Genomic DNA, 13,330 nt, shown 5'->3' on the forward strand with positions numbered 1-13,330 from the left:
GAAACTTTTGGATTGTGTGCATGCAGCCCTCTGTCCAGGGCAATCAGTTCTCCTTTCTCACAAGCACTGACTTCTCTCCTCTTTCAATTACAGATTGACTTTCTCACAGCCTTTCTGCGCATCTTGACTCTTACGTTTCTACAGACTGCAACAATGGACTGATCCTTCCATTGATCACCCTCTCGACTCAAAAGGACCTTGAAGAGCAAGTGTCAAGTTATCTGTCTACACTTTTCACAAAAGGGACTTGTCAGAGTGATAGATTTTCAAACACAAAAGGATAAACCTGTCGAAGTGTTGTGATTATTCTCTCTCATGCTCTTTTTCTTTCTCTCATTCCTTTCACTCTATTCTCTCATAGACTTTTAGGGTAATTGCATGAAATAGTTCTTCTTCTGAAATGCAGTGGCATTCATTTACCTCCCTGGAGCTGTCAGTTCCACATACACCGAATGCAGAAGCAGAGAGGAAGGATTCCATGTAAGTAATCAGAATGTTCACACACACAAGATGCAACCAAAAAGATACCAAACCCAGAAGAAAAACACAGATAGCCTACAGAAAAATTAGTGGTAGACATAGACTAGGATATGATCAGCTGAAACTGGGAAGTGAGTAATGAAAGGAGAAAGAATATGCAGTGTTGTGCATACATATACACAACTACAGGGCATCACACAAAGGAGATGTGATGCAAATGAGCACAGTACAAAGGCTCTTGAGTGAACACTGATAGGCCTCTCTACAAAAATATAACGCAAGGTTGCCTCATCAGTGAGATGTTGCTCCAAAATCAGACATATCTTCTGGAAGGATGGAACTACATTTAAAGGAGAGCAGTGTACAGACGTGGTTGTATTGCTCCCAGGTGTTGCTAACACCTTGTCACAGCAACAGAGATGTGATATATTAAGGCAGCTTCATGGCTGAAGGAGTCTATGCTGTGGTCTCTTAGGTAGGCGATAGGTAGATCCATGCACAGAAACATAAAGGTCTCCAAACTTGATGAGGTCTCACAGAAGATTCTTCCCTCTCCTAGAAAGCCATGTCCCCAAGAGAACCAGATTGAGGTCAGTAGAAAACAGAACAATCTGAACATGTTCTGTCAGATACCAAATTAGCAAATCACCCCAAAATATGTCTAATTTTGAGAAGTGGTCATCTTTGAACTGCAAGTGACCAAATTAAAATTCCTGAAGAACATCATGACCCATACAAAACTGGAGCACAAGGGAACAGCACTGAGCTAATGCTGAGAAAAGATCAGTAAACAGAAGTAGTATCTTTCCTTAGACTCAGTAAAGCACAGTTCAATTAAAGGTGTAACCTACATTTACAAATTGTGTGGGGTTTGCCCTCTTGTGGCTACAGCTGTGTTGCTGGTATTGTTATTGAAGAACCCTTAACCATGTGCATGTACTAACTCTACCAAATGAAATGAGCTTGCCACCTATGTGACACAATCCATGTGTTACTGGAGAAGTGATAATCACCGAAATAATAGATGCAGATCCTTTTGAAGCAAGATGAATGTTGCCCTAGCTGCAACTGTTCAGTTCAGACAACTGGAGAGCCAACCTCCCAGATCCCTCGAGGCCTGCAGATTTGCTGCAGTTGTGTTCCAGTTTAGCTAGAAAAAGCGTGGAATAGTCAATCACTCTGCAATGAAAATGGCAGGCAGTTCCCTAGGATGGGTCAGAGAAGGGCAACTCTTAAATTTTTCAGTGAGCAACTGCTAACAAAAATGAGTTCTGTCGTAGCAGGCCCCAGGACTTCTGCTCATTCAGCAGACCTTTTCTGCCTACAGTTCTTCCAATGCCTCTGGTCTTGGCTGTAATAATAAAAAGATATCCAAGATGCTTAAATCCCTGCAAATTGGTTATGCCTATTATAGCTGTGTAAATCACATCCAGAACAACTGCAGTTCAACTCCATTGCAATTATTGCAGCAGGGTCATTCATTCTTGCCTTTTCATAGCGATACCTATGAGTCAGCTTACGCTTACCTTTGCACAAGGGTAGCATGCTTGTACAACAGTGGACTGGGATGGCTCCAGTGATCAGCAAAACAAAGAATTCTCTCTGTAGACAAAGCCTATGAACCCAGATGTTACTTCCTTCCTCTATTGAAATAGGATCTCCAACCCTGGGCAACATTTCAGGAATTGTCAGCCCAGCTGCATTTGTTCTTGCCTTTCTCCAGTCAGCTCTCTGCTTCTTGGAAACCCAGTATGTACATGCAGTCTCTGTAAGACTGGGCTGTACCTAATGTCCTCATACCACAAGTGGGAGATAGTAATGGACAGCAAGTTAAAAGTGGGTGTCACAAAAAGGCATCAGCCAAAAGCAGACTTAGAGCAGAAGGGTCACATTTTCCCATGTTTGTGTCTCAAGATCTTGTGATAACAGAATCATAGAGTTGGAAAAAGTTGGAAAAGACCTCTAAGATCAACCATCAGCCCATCCCCACCATGCCCACTGACCATGTCCTCAGTGCCACATCCACACAGATCTGGATCACCTCCAGGGATGGTGACTGCATCACCACCCTGGGAAGCCTGTTGCAGTGCCTCACCACTCCTTCTGAGAAGAAATTTTTCCTAATATCCAACCTGAACCTCCCATGGTGCAACTTGAGGCCATTACCTCTTGCCCTAGGTTGCAAGCCCATGGTGCTTATCTGGATTCTCAGGCATGCACCAAACTTTAGTGCTTCCATCTCTATCAGTCTAGCAACTCAGGGAACCACACGTTTACTCAGTGTTCACTAACCAAGAGCACAGCAGTGTTAAAGGCCATTCAAAACAGTTGCAACCTTATTAAATCAAAGGAGATTTCCAGCCTCCTCATACTCACACCTGTGGAGACTTGGATTAGATATTAGGAAGAATTTCTCTGCAGAAGGAATGATGATGCATTGGAACAGGTTGCCAAGGGAGGTGATGGAGTCACTGTCCCTGTATATGTTTAAGGAAAGAGTGGGTATAGTACTTAGAGTTGCGGTTTAGTGGACAATATTAATGATAGGTAGATGGTTAGGCTAGATGATCTTAGAGCTTTTTACCAAACTTCATGATTTCATGCATTCTCGCATGGTGAGCAAGGGCAGACCCTATAATCTGACTGCCCCTCATCTCTTGTCCCCTGTTCCCTGGCTACTTTAGGTACACACTGTTTGTAAAAAAGCTTCATTTCTTTTTGATTCAGAAGTAGCTGGACAAAGTCTTGGCTGCAGAATAGCTTGTGTGGGTTGCAAGCTGTCCTTTCCTCTTATGGGGCAGAAGTGTAAAGCATCTCTCAAGGGAAATGGCAGCTCATTTCTAGCACCACTAAAGTATTTTGTGGCCTCTGGCGTGGGTTGGCGAGCACAGGGGCAGGTTAGGAAGCTGGAACTATGCTAAATTAGAGAGCAGCTCTTGATCTGTGATGGAATTTGAGCAGTGAGCTGTCAAGATAATTGAATTTATACAGTAATTCTTCTTCGCTCAGTAGAGATTTGCTTCTTCAAAACTTTTTGTAAGAAACTCTTCTGGAAGGAAGGAGGATTGAGACACTCACTGTCCCTGCACTGCACAGCTCAAGACTGATGCATGGTGAGAATGCTATCATAGTGGGGAATAGAACAGAGGCACCAGCTGCGTGCATGGGATTCACCCCACATAACAGGAGGATGTCTGGTGGGGAACACATCTCTATTTGAACTCTGCTTCTCCTCATTCTCAAAGCATCCCACACCCTTCCTACCCCATTTCTGACTCATTCATGCCTCCAACATTTCCACATCTTTTAATCCTTCTGGCCCTCCTTCCAGCTTCTCTGACTTTCCCTCTTTTTTCTTTTTTTTTCCTGCTTTACCTCATGTCCTTCAATTTCCTTGCCAATCCTTTATTTCCTTTCCAGTCTCCATCTTTGTTCCTTTTGCACCTTTTCCTACTGACCTTCTTAATGGGGCCTCCTTCTGCCTCTGTCTTGCTGATAAACATTAGCCTATACCTAATCAGCTCTGCTTAGCTGAATACACATGAGACCTTGAGTTTAACTTAGATGAGTCCAAACTACCACAAGGGGACAAGCTAGCAATTTGTTAGCACAGCGACCCTGTACAGAAAACACCTGGCCTGGAGTACCACCATTCCATGCCAAGCAGTGGAGGAGACAGATGGTATGTGGGGAGCAAGGGGGCATGCACCCAGCACAGCATCACGCACCCACATTGCTCACAAGACCTCGACCATAGCAGAAAAGCTTCATTAGCCACAGCTTGGCATATGCCAGCAGGTTTGGATCTGCCTTGGCACTCTGCTTCTTGAGCAGCGACAAAGCCCAGGAGAGAAGAGCAATGCTTGTTGCTCAACAGCAGCAGAATTGCTCAGCCAACGCGGCCCTGGGCCAGGCCAAGAGAACAGGCTGACCAGCAGGTCCGAGGAATAAATGTATTTTAAAGTAGACATAGAAAGAATATGAAAGCCACGTGTGAGTTCCAAAAAATTCAGACTTTCTCTTGCTGTACAGTAACCAAAGGTAATGTACTCATGCAGTGCCTTGCTAGCAGCTTTTCCACAATCACCTTCAATGAAATCAATGATTAAAACAGTTCAAACATTACCATTTACCTCTTCATATTTACATCTCCTTACACCTTTATTATGTACTTATTAACTTTCTTAATCTTGGCTCTCGGATTTCTATTTGCTGATAATTAGCACCCAAAAATTAATATTTAAAATGAATTCTGAAAGCATTCATGAAAAATACCAAGGCAGTATTTTTCTTATGACACAAAGCCAATATATTTTTGTTAAATTCAAAAGCTGCCTAATTCCCCTTCTCTGATAGGGGTTTTCAATTGAAATCTAATTAACTGCAGTCTAATCAATTCATAATTCTTTGTCAAATAACTTCAGGTTTGGCACTGAAGCCAAAATCTTTATGGCTGTGTCTTCTGAGCTGCAGCCTCTGGCTCACTGCGAGTCTTTGTGCAAAGGGAAGCTCTCGTTGCCTGAGGACTTTGGCCATTTGTTCCTAGCATCTGTGAGCACTTGGGGCAACGAAGACACAAGACAACTTGCTTGCTCCTCCCTGAATTCCTTCAGCTAAGTACGCTCAATTTTCCTGATTTTTTACTACAGATATCAGCACCAAAATCTGCTCCATTTACCATGGCATTGCTCCCTTTACTCAGGTGCCCCCCAGCACAAGCCCATGGAGGTGGAGAATCCCATAGGTCAATACCTCTGTATGTTCTATAAGAACTGCAGTTTGTGGGGGGATGATGGGAGGCACATACACCTCTAAACCTTCCTACTGCTGTGTTAGGCACCAGAATGAGCTCTGAATGGTCTGAGTACCTCTGCACTGGCTATGTAACTGTGGCTGCAGTGCAGAGGTGGAGCAAAGTTGGTCTCATTCCCTTCTGATGGAAGGGAAATAAAAAGCGTGTGCAGTGCTATAAGTCCAACCCTCCTGCTAAAGTATTTTCCCTATAATAGGTAGTACAGGAAAGAGCCCAGTTGGGTTTTGCACAGTTTGGTGCCTCTACGGCTGGGCTTGAACCTCCCTCCCCTGCCCCAAATAGCTGAGTTGAAGTCCTTTCGTTACCTACTGCAGAAATTATGGGATAACATCACATGGGATGTGGCCAGACATTACACAGCAGGACCTTAAATTGCTCTGCAAATCGCAGGGCATTCAGCTAAGTAGTCCTGCTTATCTCTGTTAAAGTTAGAGCTCATCACACTGCATAAAGACAACTCTCTGCTGACATAAAAGCTGGAAGTTAGAAGCAAAGGGAAAAAATGCCTTGCTAGTAAAATGAGGGCTGCAAAATTGTATCTTCTTTTTTTTTCCCTTAAAAAAAGTTAACGAGGCTGTAACTCTGTTAGCAAAAAGACATTTCTTCAGGGAGTAATAAATTACTAATTACACAGCTCTGGAGCTACAGTGCTTAGTAATCTTTAAAAAGAAACAACAACCTGCAACCGTTCTCCTTGGTACAGAACTTTATTTTACATTAAGCGTTTCCTACCAACAGAAGCTTGCTGAAAGCTTGCAGAGCCTGTGAGACTGCTCCCTAGCTGCCTAGGATGTGATTATTTCACACCCCTGAACACTCAGAATTCTCTCCAAACTGAGCACTAAGAGAAAACGTCAGAGTTTCTTAACAGTTTTGGAGACATGATATGAAAAGACATAAGCAGGTTTTCACACTGTGATAAGAAAGCCAGAGGGACCGGGCGGGCTCAGATGACTGAAGACGAGTGATGGGGCTCGCTTCTGAAAACAAGGACTCTGAGCACAGCCCCCTAGGTCTGTGTTTCATTGCTTAGCCAAAAAATAAACGAAAGAAGGAAATAAAAGCATTTCTTGCTTGGTCCTGCAAGCTTCTGGTTGTGCCCACTTAATTTACTTTAGTGAAACCAAGCATTCGTGCAGTAGGGAATCAGTTTTTTAGGGAGGCGAAGCATTAGCGGTAATAATTGAGAGCTACACATAATGCACACAGGGTACCGTTGCCTCCTTGTTTTGATTCCTCTCTGCTGTGATTCATTTCGTTTTGATGACTCTTTTCATTTCAATATGTTGCACTTCTACGGATAGTTTTACTAGGGGAAAGCAAATGGAATAATTAGTATCATTAAGGAGGAAAAAGTGAGTGCGTGTTGGTGGGGAAGGGCTGCAATTCTGATATTTCTGCCTCTGGTTAAGATGTTATTTATCCTACTGCTCGCTGGTTTCCATCTTTCTCTGATCGCTGCTTGAAACACCTAATTGCTGTATTTATTACAGTTTTCCTTAACTTGCCATAATTTTATACAAACTTCCATTTGACAGCGAAGATCAGCTAACTGAGATTTTCTGACTACTCACTCTGTTTACACTGCTGCTAATAAGCATTTAATGGTCTGAGATTTTAAAGTCATAACTATGCAAATTCTGGCCAGGTCCCCAAAGGACCACTGTTAATTAAAAGCAAAGAGAAAGCAGAAGATTGATAGCCCACTTCCCCATAATGCAAGATTAACGCCTATCAGCATCTCAGGCACAGCAACATCTTCCCAGATTGGACAACTTTTTTTCCTAGGCCTGGGTGGGCATTTGAAGAAGGGGACTGATACCTCCTGTCCTTCAGCCCCCTTACCTGGGCTGAAATTCTGTGGGAATTCACTGCTTGCTGTCCCAGAAGTGTAAATCAGGGGTTCTGAAGTAAGGAAAGAGTCACTGCTCAGATCTACCATAGCATGGTCAAGAAGAAGGGTGAAAATTGCCCAGGAGAGTGGATTTCAATTTGGGAAGCAGCATCACTGCAGGTCTATGAAAGAAGGATTTAGAGGATGTAGAAATCTAACACTATAGATAACCACTAGCAAGACAAAGTGCTTCAAAATAATGACAGTCACAGATTAATCAGATAACACAGAGCAACGCATTCCAGGTCCCCACCGTGGATGCTGCATAACTCATTTCTGAAGAAGCAAGTGGCTAAGAGGCCAGCGAGGAGAAATGTTTTGCTCAATGTAAGGGGCTACCAGGCAAGACCAAGATGGAATGTCAGCTGTACAGAGATGCCAGAAAACCTCCTCCAAGGGCTGTATAACTGTGCAGAATTGAATGGATGCTCTGGAAAGGAAATTCTGATACCATGAGAGCTGTGCTGCCATACTGTGACTGAAACGAGAGAGAAAAAAGCAATCTTGGGAAGGTTTAGAAACTTCTGGGGCAATATTTCACCCATGATGTGTCTTGGAATTAACTGTCTTTCTTATTATACTATGCCACAGGTAATAGAGAATTTCTAGGGGATGGATAAAAAACTTAAGGAGCTCCAGCTGAGCTCCTTAAGCACCCTGAGCAGAAGTGAATGCAGAAGATGGAGGAATTTGGTAACCAACTACTGGCTGGGTCAGCAAGGTAGGATGACAGACTTGCCAAAGCACTGAGCGACCACTGGAGAAGCAAAAACATTAACCAGCATTTCATTAGAAATTAATACATTTTCAGGAAATTGAGAGATATACCAGTCAGTAGATTGTTAAATGAAAAACCACAGGAAAAAAGTGATGAAATTAGGAAAAAAACTTCATCCTTGCAGGGCCTCCATCCCAAGAACAAAACTAATGAAGGCACTGAAAGATGTAGAGAGCAGGGAAAAAAAAAATATATCATCTGTACAGCAGTGCCAGGGGCCGAGTAATAGAGAGAATAGGAATTGTTCATTTTATGAGCATAAACAGACTAAATGGCATTAGAAAGGGCTGGTGGAAAGATCTGCATGAAAGGAATATTAAAGTAAATGATTTTAACCTAGGTAGGAAGGCTGAAAAGGACAGAAGGGAAGGGGGAGTAGTGCTCTTTGTCAAAAAAAGGCATTTTCAAGTACAGAATCAATGACAATTTTAAAATTAATAGTTAAATTGTAAATTAATTTTCTGTCATATAAAGAAGATAATTCTCCTGGCTAGAGGGAATGGGCTGACAGAAACTTCATGGAGTTCACCAAAGGCAAAGGTCCTGTACTTGGGATAAAAAAATCCTCTACCTTAGTGCTGTGTAGTGGCTCTGCTGGTAAGGACCTGGGTAACAGCAGGTGACCCATGTCCCAGAGTGCACCCCTGTAGCAAGGAAGGCTGATGCCATGCCAGGCTGCACCAGCAGGAGCAAAGCCAGTGGACAAGGAAAGGGATCATTCCCTTTTGCTCTGCTTGCAGCTAATAACATAGAATGTCTTGGGTAGGAAGGAACCTTAAAAATCATCTGATTACAAACCCCCTGTTGTGGGAAGGGTTGCCAACTGCTAGATCAGGTTACCAAGAGCCCCATCCAACCTGGCCTTGAATCTGTTCAGAGATGGGGCATCCGCATCTTCTTTGGGCAACTTGAATCTAGAATAGCACATTCAACTTTGGACTCCCTTGATGAAAGTGACAAATAGGATCAAGTTCAGCAGAGGGCCACCAAGATGTCCAGGGGCTGGACACAGTGGGCATAAATCCAGCAGGGAAATGGGGCTCAGACTAGATATACAGATAAATAAGAGGTGCTGCAGGAGCCCAGAGAGGTGGTTCAGCCTCCATCTGAAGGGTTTCAAGACCGGAGGACAATTCTGAACAGCCTAACCTGTATTTACTGTTTACCCTGCTCTGAGCAAGAGATTGGACTATAGACTTCATAAGGTACTTTCCAACCTGAGTTGTGCTCTGATCCTATGAATGTCACTAGAAAACGGCTCTCCTGGTATTAGTCTGTAACTCATTAAAAAAAAAACAAAAACCTCCCCTTATCCATCCTGCTAGAGGTTAGGTTAGGCCAAGGTGCTGAGGATTCTCAGCATTTACAGTGATGTACAGTATAACTCAAAAATCACATTTAAGGAACAAAGATACAGCAGTGGTTTTTGTTTTATTTGGTTGGTTGATTGGTTGGTTTGGGTTTGTTTGTTTTGTGATCAGTAAAATTAAATCTGGGACTACTTGATTACATGTCTTATGTACACACCAAGTAAGGCCATCAGCACTACTAGATACACTTGGTGGATTAGAAAGGCCATATGCATGAAGCTGAAGACACATGGAAACAGCCATGTATCAAACAAGACAGGATAAAAAATTGTAGTCATGAACTCTGAGTGGTAATCAAGTATTATTAAAAAAAATAGAGTCAAGAAAGCCGAACTGGTTAAAAAAGGTAGTAAGCAAAAGCAGCAATATAGCGAAACCAAGAGAGGGGAAGTTGGGAAAAATGAATAGTAACTAGGAGATGACATTGTAGAAAATTTGTAGGAGAACGGAATGAACCCAAAATGGTACAACAAACAAGAAAACATAATTGTCATGAAACTGTTTAAAAAGGCAGAAATCTCAGTTAAAAAAAAAAAAGTTTTATGGGGAAGGTCAGATGGTACATTTGTACTATGGACGATAATGAGCTGTTTTCAACTGCAGCTGTGATCGAGTATTTGTGGCTGTATCCATCAAAGTAGGGATATTCTAAGATAAGCAGGTCTGGACAGCTTATATCCAAGAGTTTTAAAAGAGATGGCCAGAAAAGTCCTGCACCAGTGCTGTTGATTTTCGATTAGTCTCAGAAAACTGGGAGAGCATCCAAGGGCCAGTGAAATTCTGATGTTGCGCCAGTGCTTTGAGAAACACAGTGATTTCAGTAGGCTGACTGGACTGATGCTGGTCACGGTACAGCAGTGAAATCACCAATACGTGGCTTTGATAGATTACAGATTAAAAGTGGGTAATAAAATTAGCCATAATCAACACAGGTTTAAAGAAAAATAGACATCATCAAACTAACACGCTATAATTTCTTATGAGATTACAAGTCTGGTTCACACAAGTAATTATGCTGATATGACTGGAATGATATGAAATCATCATGACATACATTAGAGAGAAACAGGCTAAGTAATAAGCCTCACATACAACAGTAAATGGGGACTTATTCGTGAGCAGTTGTACCGTGATACACAATTCTTGCCACGCTGTTCCTTATTTATTTATCACAACCTAGCAGAATTTTTTTAAAAAAACATTACTGATGGATTTTGCTGTTGAAGCTTATTTTTGAGAAAACAGAAAAGAAATGAAGAGGATAAGTCAGCAATACAGAACAGCATGAGCTGCTTTGGAAATGCAAATAACATGTATTCCAGTATGAACAAACCTAACACCACACATCTGGGAACAAAGTTTTCTGCCCCTACTAATAGGAAAGGATTTTCTTTCTTTAGAAGAGGAGATTGTGAGGGGGAAAAACCTACAATCAACATGACTTGGAGCACTGGAGAAAGGAGCTGAATGAATTAACAGGAAGATGCTGTGATAAGAAGGGTTGCCACAATCCTTGGCTGCGGGAGAAGGAAAATTTAAGGTTGGAAGAGATAGGCTGGATTACTACTGTATAATGCACTCAAGTGACTACACAGTGTAGTGAGCCTTACTCTGCTCTCCACTATGTTGTTTGTTTTTTTTAATCTACTGAACAAGCCTGCAACTCTATTTTAAAATTACAAATTACACAAGTCATGGAATGGCCTGGGTTGAAAAGCACCTCAAATGTCATCTGGTTTCAATCTCCCTACCATGGGCAGGGTTGCCAACCACTAGACCAGTCTGCCCAGAGCCACATCCAGCCTAGCCTTGAATGCCTCCAGGAATTGAGCATATGCCACTCCTCTCCAAAGGCATGTTTGGGATGAGGTTTGATCACAGTTTGCAAGACCTACAAGCAAAGCTGTGGTGTGATGGTGGAGAAGAGACAAAGATGGGACATTCTGTGAAAGATATACCAGCCTCTTCTTTGCTACTGAGCTAGTTAAAGAAAGACTTTGGATATATTCTACACACAAACTTGTAATCACAAAAATTCCCCTGGCCGTGCAGTGAAGATTTCTCCCCCTTAAACTACCTACAGTTTGTACAAATATATTCCATACTAGAATATGTCAAGGGGATGCTACAGAAGCAGTCAGAGACATTTCCTGCCTCTAATCACTAATTAAAGCATTTGGCTGCAAAATACAAGAGAGACCAAACAAGCACTCACTGGTGGAATTGACATCCCAAGGCCAGGCAGGACCCTTAGGACAGAATCATGTAAAGAGATGCCCCTTTTCCACAGGGACAATGGCATCATCTCCAACCACATGTAAACGCAACTCTGATTCACAGAGTAGAGCAAGCAGGAGAAACTCTTCATTGCTAGAGAAATGCCTGATTTAAAAAGCTGATGAGCACCAGCCTAGAAATAATTGACATCTCCTAAATTCACACATGTAGAGATGCTGGCCTAAGTTTTCAGTATCGATGGTGTCCAGATGATCTCAGCTTTCAAAAAAATAGTAGTCTCAGCTTTATGAATCTGCCCTTTAAGTTGCTTCAGAGCAAGCCTTCCAAAAGCACGCATCACTGTGGGAAACAAATGATGACAGACACAACCTAAACACAAATGCAGGGGAAGAGGGTGTCCCACCAAGAGAGCTAGTGACAAACACTGCCTGCTTGAAATATCAGGGAACCTGCAACCTCCCATCAGCAGTGAGCAGTGGGAACTAAAGTGTCTGCAAGCCACGTGTGAGCCCCTGTTGCTTGAGTGCACAAGAGCATGGGCATTCAATCCAAATTACCTCTCTTGGTTTTAGGAGCACTGAGGGCAACAGAGGAGAATGCTGAGATAGGACTTATTTGTTTGGGGGGGGTTGTGCGTTTTTTTTTCCTAATCCTTACTGAAAAAACGTATTGATGATTGTTGGGGGAGGGAGTGTGTGAGAGGGGAGAAAGTTCTGATGATGTCAGCTCCTATTGCCATGGAAACTGAGCATTTTTAGTGACAATTGAGTCTTCCTCAAGCTGCTGGGTTGCGTGGGGGGCAGGGGCAAGCAGGGCAGGGGCACACAAGGGAATTCAGCTAACTAAAACTATAGCTTCTGGCTTTCCAAGGAAGTGAGGAGAAACTACATATGAATGCCTGAACACATGGCTTATGTAACTAAAGCACCGTCTGGGGCAAGAGCAGCAAATAATCATTATACTCTTTGATAAAACACACCGTCACACTGAAAGCCAGTGGAGGTACCTCAGCCACCCAGGAACACCCAACAGAAATGTTCCTAACCTGCACTATGCTTTTCCAAGCTACAGTTCATCCTCCCAACCTTTGATGCTTTGCTTGGGTGCTGCTAGAGTATATATTTGGAAAGGGAGAAAGGAGAATGAGTTGAGAAGTACAGTCCTTTTCCTCAAATTTGAGAGATGTTCAAATGTCATCTAGGCAGTGCATTACTTTTCATCATCTGGATGTTTCTTAGGGAGTTGAATTTATGACCTCTCTTGCAGCCCACGAGAGCAGAGGACCATGGAAAGGAGGAGGCTTTCAGAAAAATGTTGATGAGATTCTTTTCAGGATCTACCTCATCGGCACAGAGAAAATATGCAAGGCCTTATGCAGGAGGCTTTGAAGGCTAAGGCATAGTTTGGACTCAGAGCAAGCTAATCCAGTTGGGGACCAATCAGGATGAAGCCTGGGGCTTAAATCTGAGGTTAAATAAAAGCCTATGTTCTGTACATAAGGGCAAATTTGAGACTCTGCTTGGATTTGATTTAAGCAGTGCAGACAATTTTAATGAATTTCAAAAAATAATGAATTAATAACCACAAGCTTTTATAACTCAAAATACATTATATAGTCATTAGTTCTATATAACTAAATGGAAAAATCTTTCTTTAGCAGATGAAGTCTTTTGAGATCAGATATTCTAATGAGATTACTATCATTTCAGCCTGACACCTCATGAGAACAATTGTATAGAAATCAGGAAACAAATTTC

At 42.4% G+C, this 13,330-nt stretch overlaps 1 protein-coding gene across 7 annotated transcripts in view; it reads right to left on the minus strand.

Moving 5' to 3' along the window:
* CACNA1I (calcium voltage-gated channel subunit alpha1 I) overlaps nt 1-13,330 on the minus strand; it is a 157,467-nt gene that overhangs the window by 66,315 nt on the left and 77,822 nt on the right. The gene's annotated exons all lie outside the window — the stretch shown is intronic.

Source organism: Lagopus muta, chromosome 1 (assembly GCF_023343835.1).
Source record: "Lagopus muta isolate bLagMut1 chromosome 1, bLagMut1 primary, whole genome shotgun sequence".
NCBI classification, from domain to species: Eukaryota; Metazoa; Chordata; class Aves; order Galliformes; family Phasianidae; genus Lagopus; species Lagopus muta.